This window comes from Quercus suber, unplaced genomic scaffold, assembly GCF_002906115.3.
Source record: "Quercus suber isolate HL8 unplaced genomic scaffold, Cork oak 2.0 scaffold_499, whole genome shotgun sequence".
Taxonomy (NCBI): Eukaryota; Viridiplantae; Streptophyta; class Magnoliopsida; order Fagales; family Fagaceae; genus Quercus; species Quercus suber.
Window position 1 is genome coordinate 498,276 of NW_027069948.1, and position 19,286 is coordinate 517,561.

The window sequence follows — 19,286 nt, forward strand, 5'->3', positions numbered from 1 at the left end:
AAACTTATGTTTTATGTTGAAGATGATGATATTCATTATCATTCTTAGAAGTTTTTAGAGAGTTGATATATTGTCTTAGAATTAGGTACAATAAAAAACTATTATAGTAAATAATATTTATATGTTAAATAGCTATCCTAACTTTTGTGGTTGATCAAAATTCTTATACGAAATGAGATTAATTTTTTACACATAAACAAAATTCTTAAAATTAATGTTTCTTTTGATTAATGTAAATCTCTATATACTTTAAAAATAAAATGATTTAAGTTTTTTTTTTTTGGAGAGATTTTCAACCTATGGTTTTTGGTGTAGGCGATAATTGAACTCCAGATCTCTTATACAACCATCAAAGCCTTTATCAATTAAGCAAACTGGAACTCACATGATTTAAGTTAATCTGATGATACAAATAAAATCTAAAATTGACCTTAATCACTAATTTTTTTCCCCGGCAAGTACGCACCTTGCACGTGCTGCCAAAATAAAATATTAAAAAAAAAGTAGTATAATACATAATCTTTAAGTTAATCCGATGAATTAATTTAATAGTTCAACAGGCGAATAATTCCATACAACAAGATAAGAGAAAATGTGTTTACATGACTTAAAGTTCAATCACTCTCTTCTCAAAAAAAAAAAAAATTCAAAATATAATACGATAAGTAAAGAAAAAAAAAAAGAGTACAGACAAGGGGATAGATAGTACTTCAAAGACCAAGATAATCTAGATTTCAGATTACAAACTGAAAAAAAACTCAAAACTTGATCAGCAAGTATTGAAACAAAAATTAAATGTATATGCAGTGGTTCCAAAACCTAGTTTCACACTTGTACTAGACAACATAATTGTCACAGATGCGAATCAAACGGACCTAACTAATGAAGCTACACAAATCCTCGTACTTCGCCACAGCACCATATCAATCACAAATACTACTAAGTATGAAATAGTATACTACTCCATAAGTACATGGTATAGTACTCCTAGTATAATACTAGAGTATTCATTTTCATTCTACTATCTATCTCCTTACCTTAACCTTAAACCCTCAAAAACCCTTAGCCCCGCACTCTAATTCATTTCTCAAACACANTTGAAGTTCTTACAGAAGGACTACAAGCCGTAGATTCGGAGCCTGCGCGTGGTCATGTCAGAAGTTTTACTGGTGGGTAGCATTAGGAAGTCGAGCGGGGAGCACTACTTCTTTCTTGAATTCTTCAATCAGCTACAAGCTCCCTGCTTGCTTTTCTTTTTAAGTTCCAATGGTTGCAACTATAATGATCTTCAAGATGTTGAAATCATCTCTACCTTGAAAACCCTAAGTTTTGTGTAAAGGAAATCTCCTCAAAGATCTCACACGAGATTCACACAAAACAGCAATGTATGAGCAGCAAAGCAATATGGACCACCCTCAAAAACGTGGCTAGGGTTTAGTTTATATACCTAGGGTAAAAACACAAAACCCTAAACGTTTAATGAAGTAGGGCTGAGTTGGAAAATCTGCAGAATATTCAACCTGTGCGATTTTCGATCAATCGAGTCTATTCTTCGATCGATCGAGCCAGGCCGAAAGTCCCAAGTACTTCTGCAGCCACTCGATTCCAACTTTACAATATTAAACCAACTTTGAGCAATTCTAAACAAGACTAAATACAATGTTTTGATCATGGTTTGCCAACATTACAAATTAGAGTTCTAAATACAAAAACTCCTAAGACCTTAGAACCTAACATAAGGTTTTATTAGGGTTTAACTGAGAGAATAACAATATGACACATTTGCTCTTTTCCAAAATATTAAGGAAAAAATTGCTTGATTTTAAAGTTAAAGGAAGAATTGTAAACTACCCCAAACATAAAGGATGAAAAATGTTTTTTTCCTTATTTCTTATTTATTTATTTATTTGTTTTTGTGTGCAAAAACTATGTATTTTTACTTAAAATAGCGTGTAAAGAAAAAAATATACAAAAAGTCAACCCAAGAAAATTGTATGTGGAATAGTAAATTTTGGCTCAACAAAGTTGATTAAAACAACAAAAATTTTTTAAAAACACAACAGAATGACGCAACATTTTCATAATATCTTTATAATTTGTTATATTTTATTTTAACTTGTAAAGAATTGACAGATTAGCAATTTTGAAAATATTGTGACGACATCAAGATGTCTTAACATTTTTCATGCAAAAAAAAAAAATGTTTTGTTCATGACATTTTCACAACAAATCATAAGTAGTAGATTACTATAAGTTGTTATTGGTGGGCAAAAAAGTAGTTTCATTGGTAAGTTTAAATTAGAACCAATAAAAATTTATCATATTTGATTTGTTATGAAAGTGTTGTGAAAATTATTGTGGACAAACCAAAAATAATATAGCAAATATACTACAACTTTATGCACACACACACACACACGCACACACACACACAAAAGGCCAGCAAAACAGTGATAGTTAAACAAACCAAAACTACTGTAGTGAAATTAATGTAACTTTTTCCATTTACTCTTTTTATATATATATAATATATATATATATATATATATAGAAATATACATTGCACTTTGTAAATTAGAAATAGTTAATGTTAATAGTTATATATATATATATATAGAGCTACTTTTTTTTTTTGGTGCTTAGCAAGATTGGAAGTGGGAAGCACATCCATCTACTCTTGATTCAAGACATTAGGACAAGAAGTGAAATTTAGACTAATAGTGGCATGTGGCCATTTTTAAATGGTATGTGTAGAGAAGTTTTCCTACTTGTGAACTATTAGCTAGCCAAATTANGAAATATACATTGCACTTTGTAAATTTATATTGTAAACACATAAAAATTGGTAAATGTTGTACACATTTGCAAAAATTGTATAATTTTTTTTTTGGCAAATGTATATAATATTTGCTACTTTTTGTGTGTGTATAATGTAAGCTTATATTACAAGTAGAAAGTAAACAAGTAAACATATAAAGATCATTTAAAAGAAAAAACAAGCTCAAACCAAGTTGGTGAACTTGAAGGAAAAAAAGGAGAAAAGGCAAGTCACTAAATCAAAAATACTGTTCATAACACTATTCATGAGCCTATTCGCTCTTTTTAAATATAGAAAAAAAGAGCACAAATCGATGACTAAAAAAAATTTAAAAAAAAGCGATGAATAGTACATCTTGAATAAACAAAAGTACTGTAGTTTTTAATATTCACCTAACAAGTGTCATAACATTTTCACAAAACATTTATTTTTAGTTGTAGTTGGTCACAGTTTTATATTTATTATTTTTATTTGACTTATAAGAAATTGACACCTCAATAATTGTGAAATATTGTGAAATTTGTTGTGGTCAGTATAACAATATATATGCGGGTTCTTATAAATATTTTAAAAGGGAAAAAAAGTACACGGAAGACTAGCATCAAAAGAAAAAAAAACGGTTGTAGCTACAGTGCCACTTGAACAAACCAAAGTGGCATTGTAGCAACTATATTTAACACTTGGGAAAAAAAGGCTCATTAATATATATATATATATATATATATATTATAAAAGTTTGTCATTTTCATCCTCTTTCCCCAAGACGGCACCCGCAAATAAGAGGAGTGCAATCTTCACCATTTGTCTTCTCAAAAAAATACTAGTAGTTATAATAACAATCTCTCCACATCATATAAGGCTGTGATTCGGCATATCTAGGAATAATACCAGGCATATACCATATACTCTTTGGCATTTCCAAGAGAAAGAAAACCATGCACACCGCCCTTTTTGTCTTTCTCTATGCATTGCATGCAATGCAAACACCAACTAGGCTCAAGTTACTTCCCCTTCTTTAAATAGTGAGGGTGTAATATCCTCTCTTTTCATATCTCATCACTCTTGGACCACCAGCATCTCAATATATATTTGCTCCACTCAACACTAATATTGTTTACTTTCCTAGCTGTAACTTGTAAGTATAATTGCCCTTTTCTTTTCTTTAACTGAAAGTTGGATCAATACTAGTATTTTAATGGAACATTTATGTGGTTTGGCTGCAAGTAATTAATAACACTGTTTGCATATACTGGTTGGTCCTTTTTTATGTTTTCAACAATAATGGGAAGTTATTGAGCTAACTGAGAGACCAACAGGTTGAGCATATATAAAAGCCATAAGAAACCAGTAGAGAAGTTCATCAAGGCATCCAAGCATTGCAGAAATGGGAAGCAATGGAAAACATGCAGTAGAAAGGCACATTATTATCTTTTTCAGTTTTCTTTCACATAGCACTATAGCAACTTACCTTTTCTTGACAAGAACCACATTGTTGGTTATAGGTACATAGTGGTTACAGGGGCAAACAAGGGCATTGGTCTTGAAACTGTTCGACAACTTGCATCTTAAGGTGTGACAGTTGTTTTGACAGTTTGAAATGAGAAGAGGGGTGATGATGCTGAAAAATCAATTAGTAAGCCACACAGTCCTCGTACGCTTGAAACAATCCCTGCATAACACAAAGAGAAAACCCTAGGAGAGTACCAGTGTGGTACTGGCCGAAGACCCTCCGAAGGTTAAGTCAGAAAACCTTTCTACAACTCTAGAGTGCTAGAGTTGGGGTGAATTATGCGTACCTGTTTTCTAAGGGTCTTTGGGTTTTTATATTAGTGTAGAATTGAACTCTCATTCTTGCATAACAAGTCTTTTCCTTATAGGAAAGATCTCCATTGATACGTATATTCCACAATCCTCCTAATGTTGGAATTCTATTCATATTGGGACTTTGTAGACTAGGGTTTATCATGTGATGCAAGTTGTTTCCATTTAGGGTTTCTTGGAGACCATATAATGTCCAGTTAAGTGCCACGTGGCTCTTTGATCCGTCCACCCTAGTCCGTTCACATAGGATTCATCCAATATGAGCAATTTTGTCCAGCATCGTCAAGTCCCTCTAAATGGATTCGTCACCTCTAATTTTCACCCTCTTCAGTTGCCCCCTCACCCCATGTGTCCGTGATCTCTTAGTGGAAGGACCCATGGGGTGATGATTTAATCCGGTCTCTTAGGGAACACTTCTAGCCTTGACAGGTTGGCCTAAGATCATTAATGATGAAGTATATGTGGCGTATACAGAATGGTTGTTCACTTAGATCGAAGCGTCCCTTCGTCTTTCGTGTCATTCCCTCTATATAAACCAAACTCTATCCTTCTCATTTCTTTACTTTCTTCTGAAATCTATGATCAGAGCACACCCGTCATCATTGTTAGTTGATCATACCGTTCAGTTGTTGCATCCATCATTGAAGCCTCTTACCGTCCAGTTCCAACCTAGTAAGCATTTTTTCCCCTTAAATTTTTATGCACTTCATTTCTAGACTTGGTACCACCGTCATCCTTTATAGACCCGTCAGAGTCTTAGGGTTTACCATTACGTGTAGGTCATGTCTAGTGCGTTGAGTAACCAATCGTTTGTCCACAACGGGGCGGGCTACGATGAAGTGTACCCGTCAGGTCACAAAGACCCAGACGTGTCAAATGAAGATAGAACTCCATTAGCCACCTCTCCCTCAACAGATGAGGGTATGGAGATGGATGGATCAGAGGGTGATTCTAATGATGGTATAGAAGGTGCAGAACCCTAAATTCAGTCCGTCATTGGTTGTGATGGAATGAGGGAGTTTATAATGCTACCCATATGGACGGTTAATGCTTTTGTTTCTACAATCAAAGAATCTCATTTCAAGACACTGAAGGAAAAATACCAAACAATATTCCCATCCATCTTCCTTATATGTCAGAAAAATGCTATTATGAGGGTGTTGAGGGTGTCGGGGTCTATAAGCAGATGTTGAAGGCAGGGCTTAGATTCCCTCTGTGTTCCCTTCACCATCAACTCCTTCCGTACCTGGGTGTGTCCGTCAACCAAATCTCCCCAAACGCCTGAAGGGTCTTCCTCGGCGTGGAGGTCTTGAATGGGGCAATGTTTGATAGAGCAAGGAGGTTGACGTTAGAAGAGTTCTTTAATTGTTACCATTTGGCTGAGATTGCTTAGTCAAAGGGCATGTATAGTTTTGTGCCTAGGAACCCCCACACAAGGCTGGTGTGTGAAACCCTCGACTCTAATAGAAACTGGAAGAGTCAGTATTTTTCATGGAGGGTGACAAGTGGATGTGTCGTTCTGGTGACCGTGAGTTTATGCCCATTGACACAACATGGGGAATAACACCCCCGTCTGGTATGCTTTCATCTATATTCAGGATATCAATTGTTTCCTTTAATTGTTTCTTTGACCATCCCCTCATTCTTTTTGCAGTTTAAGACCGTCCTTAGGTCACTTTAGAATAGTGGAGTTTTTTGGAGAGGATTTTTAGCAATACTAAGTTAGAGGAGAGGACATGGGCAAAGTTGGTCACACTCAACACCTTCCATTGGTACTGCAACGGTCTCGAGCTAACTCCAGCCGCCTGTCGATATGACGCCCAAGTTCGTCAATGTAAGTCCGTCAATGTAAGTCCGTCATCCACAAGTGGGGTTTTTTTTTTTTTTTTTGACTTTACTCTAAAATATCCGTCTACTTTTGCATAGAAATGGATGCTGCTGAAAGAAGAGCCCACATAAAGCAGCAAGCTGCTTTGTAAAAACAACAGGAAGGTCAAACCTCTAAGGGGCCAGGCTCAGCCAACCCATCCATTAAGAGAAAGCAACAAGAGAAACCTGACCATCAACCCATAAAGAAACCTAAAATAGTTCTTGAATCCATCGTGGGTTTAAAGGCCGAGACCAAGAAGACGGTTACAAAACTCGACTCGGGTAAGGGAAAGGGACTTATGATGGGTCCTGATCCTTCTAAAGAGAAAGTGCCTGTCCTCCTCTGTGAGGACTCCAAATATGCATTAGAGCAGTCTCGTCCATCATCACGGCTGATGATTATGAGGACTTGAGCAATCATGCAACCGAGGCTATGGGGGAGACGAGTCTTTTTTGCATCGCTCAGGTAATTACCCGTCTACCATCTTACTTCCTTTCCATCAACTTGCTTAGTTACTAATCTTTTCATCTTTAGGCAATGGTAATGATGAAGGGGTTGACGGGCCGTTGTCTCAACCATGAGATATCGTTAGACAGTATTCGGGATAAGGCGTGGTTGACAGAGGATGAGTTGAACGAGCTGAAGGCTTGGAAGGTGGTCCAGGAAAAGAAGCTCGTCATGGTGGAGCGAGCTAGGGATGAGTTTTCAAAGCAGATGGAGCAACTGAAGTAGGTCTTGGAAGACAAGGAGAAGGAGATCCGTGATGCCAAGGACTAGCTCCATCTGTTGAAGGAAGTTGTTGTACGAGAGTACCGTGACTCTGACGCTCTTCTGGTAGAGCTTGGAGTCTCATATGGTGAAGGCTTTGACGATGCCCTCCGTCAAGTGAAGAGTTTATATCCCGACCTGGATGTGTCCAATGTCAACATCAATGTCCAGGAGCAAACATCAGTCTAGGCCATCCACTCCAAGAGTACGGATGAAATTTTTGCCGAGAATGCCCCCGTCTACAACACTTATAGTGATAGAATTAATGTTGAAAGCCAATCTAAACCAAGTGATGATCAGGCCTATCACCCTAAGGATTTATTAGTTGAAGAGAAGGATGAAACTCCCACTCAAGTTATGTAGTTTTTTTTTTTTTTAAATGGCTTTGGAGAACATTAAGTGCTTATCTTAACCTTTGTCTTGTATATTTAAACTTCTCCCCTTCATGGGTTTTAGCTTTGTTACTTTATTCTGTCTTTGTTCTTTATGAACAAATCTGTTTAGTTTACAGTTGTGAATGAGTGCAACCATCATTATCATCTTTTTGTTCATATTGAGGGCATGTAATGTTGGTTCCATCGTATTTTTGATCCCGTCCTTTATGAGGGGTTATCATTCTCTTGATAGGCCTGTCCTATAATGTTGATTCAATGAACTATTGGATCCATCCACTTAAGGACTTAATATCCTTACAGATGGATCCATCCACGTCATAAGCTTGGACCCGTCCATTTTAAGGACTTAAGGTTTAACCTAATATTATGATGGGTCCATCCTCTATATGGACCTTATATTTTATTCTTATGACAAATTTGTTTACTTATAATAATTAATTGTATGTCGAGCCCGTCTATCATATGGACTCTATCATACTTTGGGATGGATTTGTCCACTTATGGACGTCTATTAATAATAGATCGGTCCATTTTATAGACTTTGCAATCTACTTAATAATATACCCGTCCACTTTATGTACTTTATAATAGTAGTCTACTTAGTAATAGACTTGTCCACTTTATGGACTTTGTAATAGTCTACTTAGTAATAGACCCATCCACTTTATGGACTTTGTACCCATCCACTTTGTGAACTTTTTAATAGTCTACTTAGTAATAGACCCGTCCACTTTATGGACTTTGTACTGTCAACATGGTGAAATTTTTAATAAATCAATCTATTTTGATAATAGAACTGTCCACTTTGTTGTGGATCCATCCTCCTGTAGACTTGTGGAGTATGTAGAAACCGATAAATACGATATGAATATTAATAATCCTCCTCTTATTATTATGTGGTAAATGCATGTAGAAAATTTTTCTTGAAAAATAAAAAGAAACTTGCCCTTGGGCTTAAAAGGTAGATGATAAAAACTATAAAACTAGAAAGAAATAAACTGGTAATGAGGATGTGTTGCTACTCGTCTACTGGTAGTACTTCTTCAGGTGCTCTGTATTCCATGGGTGATGTAGCTTTTGTCCATCCAGTGTTTCCAAGTTATAGGTCCCTTTTCTATGCCACGACGCAATTCTGTACGGTCCTTCCCAATTAGGTCCCAGCTTTCCTTGAAAGGCGTCTCTTGTGGTGCCCATTACCTTCTTCAGGACAAGATCTCCTACCTGGAAGTCCTTGTGTCTGACCTTGGAGTTATAGTGTTTGGCCATGAGATTCTGGTACCATGCTAATCTTTGCTTGGCTGTGGCTCTCATTTCGTCCATCATGTCAATCTGCAAGCGCATGGTTTCATCATGCTTGCTTTCATCATAGTTTTCCACCCTGTAGCTTGTAAGTCCTACTTCTACTAGGATGACCGCCTCGCTCCTGTATGCTAATCGAAACGGGGTCTCTCCTGTAGGTGTTCGTACTGTTGTCCTGTATGCCCATAAAATACTTGGCAACTCCTCTGGCCATATACCCTTTGCCCCCTCAACCGAGTCTTGATGATTTTGAGCAAGGATTGGTTCGTCACCTCAACTTACCCGTTGGCCTATGGTTGGGCGGGTGATGAGTAATGGTTCTTGATCCCTAGTTGTGAGCAGAAGTCTTGGAATGCATCATTGTCAAATTGCTTCCTATTGTCAGAGACCAACACCCTTGGTATGCCATCCCTGCAGATGATGTTCTTCCATACAAAGCTTCGGATACTCTTTTCAGTGATGGTAGCCAAGGCTTTCGCTTTTACCCACTTTGTGAAATAGTCTATACCAACTATTAAGAACTTTAATTGTCTGGTTACTGTTGGGAATGGACCCATTATATCTAGTCCCCACTGAGTGAATGGCCACAGGGCTGTCATAGGGGTAAGATCCTTTGTTGGTTGCCTAATGATGTTGCCAAATCTCTGACATTTATATCAAGCCTTGACATATGCATGGGCATCCTTCTGCATAGTTGGCCAATAGTATCCTGCCCTGATTAGCTTATGCACCAACGAACACGATCCTGAGTGGTTCCCGCAAATTCCCTCATGAACTTCTTTCATAACATAGTCCGCTTCTTCAGGGCCTAGACACCTTAGATAAGGTCGAGAGAAACCTCTTTTATAAAGAACGTCTTTGATCAGGACAAAGCGGGTAGCTTGGACCTTCAATTTTCTTGCAGCCTCATTTCCTTTCGGCAGCACGCCCTCCTTCAGGTAAGAGGCTATTAGTGTTGTCCACTAGTTCTCAGACCCTACCTCTTGCATACTGATGCTATCTATTAGTGGTGAGATTTGAATGAAGGACAGTTCCTGACTGGGGATGCTGATGCAGCTTTAGCGAGTCAGTCGGCGTGCTCATTCTCTTTCCTTAGGATTTGAATGAACTTTGCTCGGAGATTGTGGACTCGATCCTGTACCTATTCCAGGTACTTTTTCATCCGTTCATTCTTGCAGTCGTATTCTCCATTGACTTGACTTATCACCATTTGGGAATCGTAGTAGAGGACCAGATTTTTAGCTCCTGCAGCCTTTTCAAGGTCCAGTCTTACTACTAAGGCTTCATAGTTCGCTGCATTGTTGGTTGTAGGGAAATCCCGGCGGACCATGCATTTGATCTTATCCCCTTCCAGGCTATGGAGTATCATGCCAGCTCTGCTTGCTTGTTTATTTGAGAATCTGTTTGTATGGATGCTCCATTATGGGACCTCTTTGCCCCCTGTCCTTCTACGTTGGTGAACTTTGCAATGAAGTTGGCGATCACCTGTCCTTTAATGGTAGTGCAGGGATGATATTTTATGTCAAATTCACTCAATTCGATTACTTATAATGCCACTTGTCCGGCAGCTTCAGGATTATTCATTGCCTTCCTTAGGGGTTTTTCTGTTAGGACGATTATTGTGTGAGCCTGGAAGTAGGGCTTGAGCTTGCGAGCTACGGTAACTAGAGTGTAGGCGAGCTTCTCCATTGGTGGGTATCTCTCTTTTGCATCTCGGAGCACACGACTTGTGTAGTATACGAGCTTTTGTACCCTATCTTCTTCCTTGACTAACGCTGTTGTCACGCCCCAAACCCAACTATAAAGATAGGCACATGAAAACCACTGCACGCTTATAAAGTAAGCATCCTATAAGTGTGCAAGGACTTCTTAGCAACTAAAATTTATCCTCAAAAATTAAAATCAAAGAAATCCAAAATACCTCAACAATTTCTTTATGAATAGATCTCCAATAATTTAATAGGAACAAAATCCAAACCTCATGTACATAATGCCAGTTGGCCAATAAATATAAAATTATTAGAAGACCATCCAATCCCAAAATCACTAAGCTTCTTTTCCTGCTCACAACACAACATCAAACTCCCAAAACTTGGTATTCTTCACAATCTAAAACTGGAGGGGAAAAAGGGGTTGAGCTGATAACTCAATAAGTAACCAAAATCCTAATAAGTTCTATCAAGCAATAGATCTGTAAAGTAATAAGATGTAATATGAGTTTTCAAAAGTTATAATATACTATGGGTTTTCAAAAACAACTAAAGAAGTTTCATAGTCTTAAAATAATAAGTTGCAAATAGATCACATACTTTAACCTTACAAATATATATCATAGATGGTTTAGAAAGTAGTCAGTTTTCCATATATCAAAAGCTATAACTCATAATAGGTTCCAAAAAAAATACATAAGCAGTTTAAGTGACTCAAAATAGTTTAAATTCTCAAACATTTCCAAAATCACATATGTAGTTTTAAGGACTCAAAATGATTAAATACTCAAACGTAATTCATATTTTTAACAATCTTATGAATATGGTCATTCTATATCCCCGCGACTGGGCATTAGAGTATCAATGAATAAACCCTATTAGCTGGGTATCAAAGTACCAATGAATAACCCTCATTGGTTTGTGTATCGAAATACCAATGAATAACCCCCATTAGCTGGGTATTAGAATAAATTCATAGTCAGATTGTTCATAATCATATATATGAAATCATAGTTTTTAACAAAAATATATCTTATTCAAATACATATATATAATCATATATTCAATATTCAAATCTATTTGTGATATTTCTATAATTCTTTACTTTAAATCAAAGTAGCTAAAAAAAAAAACAATTAAATAAAATAAATCTTAATGCTCATGTATATATGTGACAATTCTTTATTCTTTACTTTGAATCAGTATAACTAAAAACAATTAAATAAAATACATTATATATTCAGTAAACAGATATATTTGTGATAATTCTTTACTTGAAATCAGTAATACAGTAGAAATAAAATTGTAACAACTGTAAACAATTTTCAGTAGTTAAAATACGCAAAATAAAACCAATTAAGATAAGGTTACTTACCTCCAAAAGCCATACCAAAAAGAACTTCTCCCTTACACTTCTTCTAAAATCCTTAAATATTACCTGAAACAATTTTTCAAGTACTATACTCAATAATCAAATAATTCAAGAAATAAAAACTTATAATAGTACCGGCTAGAAGAACTACTATTAAAAATATCCCATAATTTTTCACTATGATTTCAATGAAAAATCCACATAATCACCATATATTTATTCTTTACTATCTGCCAATAATAATATCATAGGATAAGACCTCTAGAATAGTAGAAGTCACTTGTAAAAGTGAGCAACATGTGGACTACTCTTCAGGGACAAATTTTTTTTTTCTTTCTTTTTCCCACCTGCCACCGTTATCATCTTTTTCCCACAAGCCCACCAAGCCTAAAATTCTGTAGATTCTATCTCCGTTCAACGCAACAAAAGGCACAGATAAGAATATGTTACTGAACATAAAAATATCCAAGCTTTTCTTCATTTGTATCATTAAAACTCTTGAATGATTAAATAGTTTCACTATTGATTAAAATACCCACATAAAAAGTACTCTAATTCCAAATAAAACTTAGATTTGACAAGAAAGAGATTCTTAGGCTCTTACCTCAATTGTGCAGTCAAACCTTCTCTACTTGAGTATTTTGGGTAGTCTCATCTCTTAAAACATCTCTCCATATATGTTGACATAATAAGCTTTTATATAGTTAGGGTTTCAACCTTATTTTCTAAACACTCCCATATAATTATAAATTATAAAATTGACCCCACAAAATATTTACTTAAATACCTTTCCTTTTAATCTTCTTCTTCTTTTTTTTTTTTTGGCTATTACAGCTACACTGATGGCCGCCAAGGATACTACTAAGTAGAGGAATAGTTCTTCCCCAGGCTGGGAAGGACTCAACAACGGAGGAGATGAGAGGTAGGCCTTCAGATTCTCAAATGCTTGTTGACACTCAGTCGTCCATTCGAAAGACTTCTTCAGCATGTGGAAGAATGGTAGACACTTATTTGTCACCCTTGATACAAATCTGTTGAGTGCAGCTATCTTGCCGTTGAGGCTTTGGACTTCTTTGACATTCCTTGGAGGTGCCATCTCCATTATGGCCCGGATCTTGTCTGGGTTGGTCTCGATACCCCTTTGAGACACCATGAACCCCAGGAACTTTCCTGTCGTCACTCCGAAGGCACATTTGCTTGGATTGAGTTTCATGTTGTAGGAGCGAAGGGTGTTGAATGTTTCTTTGAGGTCTTCCAAGTGATCTTCCTCCCTTTTGCTTTTTACTAGCATGTCGTCCGCATAGACTTGGACGTTCCTCCTAATCTGCTACCCGAACATCTTGTTCATAAGCCTTTGATACGTCGCCCCTGCATTTTTGAGGCTGAATGGCATATTACTTTATAGCATAAGAGGCCTTAGCTGGTGACGAACAAAGTCTTCTCCTGATTGGTTTCGTCCATTCTAATCTGGTTGTAGCCTGAAAAAGCATCTATAAAGCTTAGTAACTGGTGTTGTGTCGTAGAGTCAACTAGGATGTCAACCGTGGGAGGGGGTAACTATCCTTTGGACATGCCTTGTTCAGGTCGATGAAATCTACGCACATCCTTCACTTTCCACTGGCTTTCTTGACCATTACCACATTCACCAGCCAATCAGGGTAGTAGACTTCCTTAATGAAGTCTACCTTTCGTAGCTTGCGAACTTCCTCCACTATAGCTTAGTCCCGTTCAAGGGCGAATACTCTTTTCTTCTGATGGATGGGTGTGAAGATGGGCGATACGTTCAGTTTATGCACAATAATGGTAGGATCTATCCTCGGCATGTCTTTATGACTTTAAGCAAATACGTCCCGGTTATCCCTCAGAAATGCTGCAAGTGCTTGGCGAACCGTTGGGCTGGCAAGGGTACCAATCCTCGTTGTTCAATCATTTCTAGAGTCGTTGAGGGGTATCTCTTCGAGCTCCTCCATGGGTTCTATGGTCGTCCGATGTTCTTCTATGTTGGTGACCTAGAGTTGGTCATCCATCTCCATCATTGCTATGTAGCATTCATGCGCAGCCACCTGATTTTCATATAGTTCCCCTACTTCGTAATCCATAGGGAATTTGATCATCAAATGGTAGGTTGAGGTTACAGCCTTCCATGAGTTGAGGGTAGGGCGCCCTATGATTGCATTGTATGCAAACGAGCAGTTTACCACAAGGAAGGTTACATCCTTAGTGATCTGTTGGGGGTAGTCGCCTACCGTATCGATAATGTGACTACACCAAGTGGAAAGACTCGTGTTCCTCTGAATACAAAGAGTGGAGTGTTCGTTGGAACCAATTGTTCTCTATCAATCCTCATTTGTTGGAATGTCGGGTAATAAAAGATGTCAGCTGAGCTGCCATTGTCGACTAGAATTTGGTGCATATTGTAATCTCTTACTCGTATGCTAACTACAAGTGCATCGTCATGAAGGTGGTGAAGACGCCAGGCATCTTTTTTAGAGAACCTGATGACAGGATTGTCCATCTGTGTCATCTTTGGTATGGAGCTCGTCAGCTGGACATTCTGAATCATCCTTAGGTAAGTTTTCCTGGCCTTTTTGGATGACCCAGTGGCCGTCGTGCCCCCTACAGTCATTCTTATGTCCCCTACAGGTGGCCTGGGGCACTCATTCTCCCTTTGGGGAGCCTACTCTTGTGGTTGATCCGTCCTTTCCTTGCTGATGAACCTCTACAACTTCCTTGTCGGATAAGGGCTTTTATTTGTTGCTTTAGGTCGTAACAGTCAGATGTGTCATGCCGTGATCACGGTGAAAACGGTTTAATACTTGTCCCTAGACCTCTTATTAAGATCTCTCTTTATCTTACTAGGAAAGGTCAAGGCTCCTTCGTCCTTGATCTGCATCAAGACTTGGTTAATCGGGGTGGTCTGCGGGGTGAAACTCGTGAATTTTCCCGTGTGAGGTTTTAGGCACCTGTCCTCCCGTTGTTCTCCTATCCTTGCCCTCTTCGGTCCCCTGTCTTGTCGTATGTCTTTCTGTCTCTCTCTCTTTTTGGGCTTCTCTTCTCGGGCCAGCAATGCATCTTTTGCATTCATATACTTGGTTTCCATGTACATCACATCTGACATAGTTTTTGGGTCATTCTTGTATAAGGAGAACATGAACTTACCCTTTCGCAGTCCGTTTGTGAAGGCAGCTACAAGGATCTTATCGTCTGCTTCATTGATCGAGAGAGCTTCTTTGTTGAAGCGGGTGATGTAGGATCTCAGCGTCTCATCCTCTCGCTACTTAATTTTTATTAGGCACACAGTGGACCTCTTGTACCTATGTCCCCCAATAAAGTGTGATGTGAACTGGGCGCTCAATTCTTTGAAGGTGCTGATGGAGTTGGGCATCAATCTGCTGAACTAGATCCTTGTGGGTCCCTTTAGCGTGGTTGGGAAGGCTCAACACATGATCTCATCGGGCACCCCTTGAAGGTGCATCAAGGTCTTGAAAGATTCTAGGTGATCTAATGGGTTCTTGGTTCCGTCATAACTTTCCATCTACGGCATGCGAAACTTTGGCAGGAGGGGAAAGGACAAGACGGAAGTGGTGAAGGGTGAGTTGGTTTGGTGGACCAGCTTGTCAAGGTCATTAGATACTCGTCCCCTGAGAGCATTCATCATAAGTTCCATCTGCTCCTTCATCATTTGCATCTCCGCGACTATTTGAGGGGGAGTCGTATCCAAGTCGAAAGGACGGCTGGTATCCTGTCGTTCTTGCCTACTTGGTGTGTTGCTGCCTTCCAGCTTCTCTTGGTTCCTTCTTGATCTTCCTTCTAGGTATTCAATGCTGCGTTTTTCTGGTGCAGTTGTTCCTTTAGGTTGCGGTTTTGTTTGGCGAGGCGTTCCACGGCAGCGACGAGAGTTGAAACCTATCTCTCGAGGGTAGTCGTGGGTGGTTTGTCTCCTTGAACATCGTTGGTGGTTGCCATCAAGCGAGTGAGCACCATGCAACTTTTTGTCCAGGAAATGATAGTGTGGCTTACAAATCCCACGTGTTTCCCACAGACGGCGCCAATTGATGATGCTGAAAAATCAATTAATAAGCCACACAATCCTCGTACGCTCGAAACAATCCCTGCACAACACAAAGAGAAAACCCTAGGAGAGTACCAGTGTGGTTCCGGCCGAAGACCCTTTGAAGGTTAAGTCAAAAAACCTTTCTAGAACTCTAGAGTGCCAGAGATAGGATGAATTATGCGTACCTGTTTTCTGAGGGTCTTTGGGTTTTTATAGTAGTGTAGAATCGAACTCTCATACTTGCGTAACAAGTCTTTTCCTTATAGGGAAGATCTCCATTGATACGTATATTCCAGAATCCTCCTAATGTTGGAATTTTCTTCATATTGGGACTCTGTAGACTAGGGTTTATTGTGTGATGCAAGTCGTTTCCATTTAGGGTTTCTTGGAGACCATATAATGTCCAATTAAGTGCCACATGGCTTTTTGATCTGTCCACCGTAGTTCGTTCACATAGGATCCGTCCAATATGAGCAAATCTGTCCAACACTGTCAAGTCCCTCTAAATGGATTCATCACCTCTAATTTTCACCCTTTTCAAGGGGGATGGAGGCTTTGCTGAAGCTCCAGGAGTTGGGTTTGTCAAATATAGTCTTTCATCAGCTCGATGTTTTGGAGCCAGTTAGCATCAAGTCCTTGGCCAATTTCATCCAAGAAAAATTTAGCAGGCTTGATATCTTGGTAAGGATGAAATTCTTTCCATCTTTTTTTATTTTATTTTATTTTTAATTTTTTATATTTCTAATTGTTACATCAAGTTGGAGAGGGTGTTCAAACCGTTATTCTCTTCATAAAGAAGAGTTTTACTGAATTACAAGGCTCTTAATAAATTCTTTCCAATTAGAACCTTATACCAACCATTCAAGTAAAATGTATTGCCAAATTATTAAGTGTATGTCGGATTTTAGGATGAAATTCTTTCCAATTTGAATCTTATACCAACTATTCAATTAAAGTGTATAGCTAGGCAAGTTATTTCAAGGGTACGTGGGATTTTGCTGAAATCTCTTTTAGCACATTACTTTATGTGTATATCTATTTGTATGAAAATGAGATGCAGTGACTTCACAATCAGTTAATGCCTCCAAAAGTTCATTGATGAAATTTGTATGAACACTTTCTTGTCCAATCATTCAGTATGTTGCCTAAATTATATACACTTTTTTTTTTGTCCTTACCATTAACTCTCTACCTCTTCTCAAAAAAAAAAACTCTCTACCTCATAGACATTGGATATCACGAATAATCGTGATAGGCTGATAGGCATACTTGAAAATTAGCTCGATGTGAAAACCTTTGACCACTTAGATCATTCTTTATGAATTCTGACAATTTATAATTATGTGATTTGACACAATAATTTATAATGCCTTTATTATGAATTCTGATATTTAAAAAAGTTCGCCAACTTTGGGTGTAGTGAGTGATCCATTAACTATGTACCAAATAAAAAAAAAAAAAGTTTACATAGACTTTAGTTTGTGTAATGAATCATTAACCATCTTTCATTAATTAACAAATGTAATATGACTTTCCTTTGACTTTTACAGGCTAATAATGCTGGAGCTTCTGGAGTTGTGGTTGATGAGGAAGGCCTAAAGGCCTTAAACATAGACCCCTCATCCTGGGTAAGTCCATAAAAATAAAGACAGTAATTTTGATGCATGCCTTGTTCAAACTAATATCCATAACTACTACTTCAATGCAGCTCTCAGGGCAGGCTTACAATTTGATTGAACTTCACGGAGTGATTAAAAAAAATTATGAGAAAGCAGAAGAATGCTTGAATACTAATTATCATGGTGTGAGAAGAGTAACAGAAGCTCTCCTGTCACAATTACAGCTTTCCCCTGTAGAAGCAAGGATGGTAAATGTGTCCTCCCTCAGAAGTGAGCTAAAGGTAAAAGGTTAACCTTCCTCTACCTATACATATATTCAACATTTAGCCTTGTACCAATTGTAATTGTGCGTACCCAAAGTTCCCTTAAAGACAAGGCTTGAAATTGGGCTCACAACTTACTTGTATAGTGGGCTTAGTGTTTCCTACTAAGGGTGGTTCCTTGCCAAGTGACCCAATGACACCCCTCAACTCTCACAAGCTCATTCTTTTCATTTCTAAGTTGCTCCCCCTTTTGGTGTTACTAGCTCTCTCTCTCTCCTCTACTCTCTATTTTCTCCCCCAAATTGCCAATTCACTTACTTCCCCTATTTATAGCTTGAGGTTGGTGGAGGTTTCATGATTGTGTTCTGGTCTTACTCGTGTGTGTGGGGTCCAATTTGATTATTCTTGACAAGGGATAAGCTTTATCGAAACATAGGTGATGGCATTGGAACTGGTTCCTACCTCCAAAAGATTGCTCGATAGCAACATTCCCTAAGGCAATACTAAGTTGCCAAGGACATGGGCTATTTCGGATAAACAAATCCCCGGTCAAGTCATACTTGATCGGTGTGGGCTTCTCTATCACGCATCCAATACAAGATGGACTTACTAAGAGGTTTGGACCCAATTTTGGTTTTTGAGAATGTTTGGCCCAAGGCCTAATGGGCCTGGGATCATACCTCATATGGTCATATATCCAAAAATAAATAAAAAGGAGAGATAAGGTATGAAGGTAACTAACACAGTGGTTCATATTGCTTATGATTGGAACAACATCACTTTCACTTGGGTCTAACATTGATATTGCTTTTATTAAACACCAATCAACAATTGTGGAAAATGTTGTGTCCAAAACCTATTAATTTTTTAACCCCATGTTGGAAAAAATGACAAAACTCATCTCTTGAAATTTTTAAGAAACTAATTGAAACTTTTTTTATTTTGAGGGACAAAAATTGAACTAGGATGAAATTTGCAAGATGAAAATTGCATTTTAATCCATGAGAAACAAAAATCTTCAAAAGGACAAAATGACAGTGAAGTTCTTTTGGTGTACATTTTTAGCATGAGTGTGTTATGACATGAATGCTCCCATATACTAGCCTCTTACTTAGATTTACCTCCAACATCTTAAGAGGATCTCATTTTCATTCACATTAAAGTCTTATATATTAGATGCAAAGAAGGCATGTATTATCATCTATGAAGCATGGGTGCGTTTGCGAATTCGGGTGCGAGTATGGATGGGTGCTAGACTCGGCAATTTTTGAAAAAGTAGGGTGTGGGTACGGCAGGAT

The 19,286-nt window shown here is 37.9% G+C and overlaps 1 pseudogene; it reads left to right on the forward strand.

Annotated features, from left to right (window-relative positions):
- Positions 1 to 4,202: 4,202 nt before the first annotated feature.
- On the forward strand, positions 4,203 to 19,252 carry LOC112006700 (salutaridine reductase-like; annotated as a pseudogene).
- Positions 19,253 to 19,286: the final 34 nt, after the last annotated feature.